Here is a 3,483-nt window from a genome sequence, read left to right on the forward strand (position 1 = left end):
AAAAACTAATTTATCAACCACACATATTAATTACATAAAATAAACAACACAAACATGCATAAAAAGATATATGCATAAACATAACCAACTAATGACATTTTGTGAGCCAACACAAAAATGCCAAGTCCATTCCTAAAGGGACATTTAAAATGACCAAAAACTTCTTATAATGTTGTTGTAGAAGCTCCCACTTGAGTAAACACTCACTGCTTGCAAAAGATAGGAAAAAACTTCTTGAAGGCTAAAGTTCAGCAACCGTCGCTAAAAGTCCAACAGCCATTTGTAAACAACATTAGCGACACTTTTCAAAAAATGTCACTGAAAATCCTGCACACCTTTTAGACTTGAAAATTGCTCTTTTGTCTTCAAAAATGGTTCCAACTTGATTTCTTGTTGCATTTTTGTACAAATAAATTAATTCTAAAAACTAATCTATTACTTTACAAATATAACCAAGAAAAGCTAATCTATTTAATTATTACATACCATATGAATAAATAAATTATTACAACCATTTTATAACAAAAATAACCAACACAATAACATAACAACACATTGGTCCTTGGCTAGTTTATGCACATCATATACATCAATATACACATCAAATAACCTTTGTTTTTCTAAGACAACTTTAAATGGCAAAAGATGCATGAAGCTTTTGTCACATAACATAACAAAAAAAAGTTGTCATAGAAAATATGTATGAACTTATTTTTATTCAAAAACAAGTTATTCATATTCTAAAAAAACTAAGATTTCCAAAAATCAAAAAATGTAAACAAACTTGCAAGGTGGCTCTGATACCAATTGTTGGGTTTTAGTTCAAATATAGTTTCATAAACTAGAAAAATATGGCAACGGAAGACTTTAATTTTTGAAATAACATAAACATTTTATACCCACCAAGGATCTTCTTGCAAGTTATAGAAAGATTAAAACACCAACCAAAAAAGAGGTGAAGAAATAACAACCTTTGTAGTTCTTTGGGTCCTCTTGGGAGGCTTAGAAGTTGATGAAGAATGTGGAACCTTTGAGACACCAACAATGACTCAACTTGATGTAGATGTTAGTCTAAAACTCTTAAACCCTTAAGCTTTAAGTTCATAACCAATATGAACTTAAAGAAGTGTAACATCCCGACTCCCATGTATAATATTTATATATTTAATTATGAGTTAAGTGGGCAACTCGACGAGTGGGTGCCCCAACTCGTCGAGTAGTGACGAATTTGATCACGTGGGTTTTACAACCAACTCGTCGAGTCGGAGAGACCAACTCGGCGAGTTGGAGTTGTGAGTGGAAACCCTAATCTTTCGGGTTTGTGTCCTATTTAAAGGGCCTTAAGCCCTCATTTCTGCCTCACCAGCCACCCAACTCCCCTGTGTGAAACCCTAATCGATCAGATTGATCTGAGAGAGAGAGAGAGAGAGAGAGAGAGAGAGACTAATTTGAGTGGTTTTGTGCATCCTTTGAAGGAGATTTGGATAGATTGGTGTGTTTGATCAAGGAGGGGTTGTATATCCAGAGTTCTTCAGTGGTTAGCTTCAGTGCAAAGGTAAAAAGCTCCTATCTTGACCTTTCCTTTGTGAGATCTTAGTTTAGGGAGGTTTTTAGGGTTTTCTTCCATCCATCTTTGACAACGAGTTATTCGAGCATATCATGAGGTTGAAACCTCAGATCTGGACTGTAGAAGGACTTGAGATCCTAACGATCCGAGCTTTATTGAGCTAGAGTCTAGCTTTTGTGCATCTAACCGTTGTTGGAGTTTGTATTGGCATTATGAGTCTAATATGCCATGCATGAACGTAAAGCTTGCAGCTTTACGTGACATTCGAGCCTTGGGAGGCTAGATCTAGAGCTTGGGGTTATAGATCTGGCTTAAAACGTCTGAATGAGGAAATAGACTGAATGGACCCGCCGAGTCAATGAGCTGACTCGACGAGTCGGCTAGGGTTTTCCCCGATGAGTGTGGACATGGGTAACTCGGCAAGTTGACGAGACAACTTGACGAGTTAAGTTGGGTTTCCGTGACACTTCATAGGGATCAAGGGGACTCGACGAGTCACATAAATGCACTCGACGATTCGGGTCAACATGGACTGTTGACTCGAGTGTTGACTTCTGTTGACCTTAGGATTTGGTCAAGGCAGGGGATTATGGGGACCCTAGAGGGGTAAAATGGTCTTTTACCCATTCCAAGAGTTGAGAGAGAAAATAACTTAGTTTATTTAGAGTCGCGATTTAAGTGTTGATCAGAGATAATTATCCTATGTGTTAGGCAGAGGCTAGTTCGAGATTTGTATACGAGGTTATTCATTTGCTTGCTTACGAGGTGAGTCTTCTCACTATACTTACCTAGAGTGGTAATCTTTGTGTGACTGTAGGGTCTTATGTGCTTATATTGAGTATTATGATATCCTGCATTATGTCTTTGTGATTTATGTTGTGTATTATTCTGAGCTTACTAAGTTAGGACCAGAGGGTCCACCCGAGTTGTGGGACCGGAGGGTCCCACTGAGACACATTGACCGGAGGGTCTTATTTGAGCATAGCCATGAGAGGCTAATGAGATATGTGTGGTATTTTGGGGAACTCACTAAGCTTCATGCTTACCGTGTTATGTGTTATGTGTTATGTGTTTCAGGTACTTCTCAGGATCACGGGAAGGCACCGGCTTGATTGTACACACACGAGTTATAGATATGTTTTGGAGGATCCTGGATTATGTTTTAAACAATTTATGAACATGTTTTTTTGATAACTTGATATTTTTGGGGGTTTTGTGATTGTGTTAATGAGATTAAAGTGAATTTTAAATGAAAATTTTTGTTTGAAAATTTACGGTGTTACAAGTTAGTATCAGAGCCTTGGTTTGAGGGATTCGGATATACCTTCGGGTGTGTCTGGACTCAAACTGAGGATTTGAGAAAAAATTCAAACGAAATGATATTTCTAAAATGAGAAAGAGTTTAAGAGAAAAACGAGTTGCAGCAGTATGTACAATCAGCCAGAGCCCAAACGGTGATTTCCTAAAATACCCTTACCTATTTGTGTTATGAGATATTTATGAGATGTTAGGGATGCATGCTAGAGGATAGGCTAGGTATTTCATATTTAGGGCTAGAGTTGCCTGATTTGTGATGCCTTAGCCTAGGAGTTGTTGCTATCTGTTGTTGCCTTGAGTATGTGCTGTGTAGGAGCATCTAGCAGGAATCACTTAGAAAGAGTCTGGGTCGAGGGATAATCTAGGAGAGGTACCTAGACGAGCATATGAGGGGTCTACTGAGAGAGTAGTCTGTTATTCGTGAGTAATAGAGTACGTGTGAATTAGGATCCTAGGAGGAGGACTTTAGGTGACTATAGGTTGGTGTGGAAGGTAGTATTGGGCCCGTACTACTGAAAACATCGGATCTGTATGCAGCCCAAGTAAGAATTCTTAGGGTACTAAGGAGCATGTAGGAGCGGGAAATTGAGTGTGAGTAT

Source organism: Lactuca virosa, chromosome 5, assembly GCF_052849685.1.
Source record: "Lactuca virosa cultivar CGN04683 chromosome 5, Lactuca_virosa_CGN04683_v6, whole genome shotgun sequence".
NCBI lineage: Eukaryota > Viridiplantae > Streptophyta > Magnoliopsida > Asterales > Asteraceae > Lactuca > Lactuca virosa.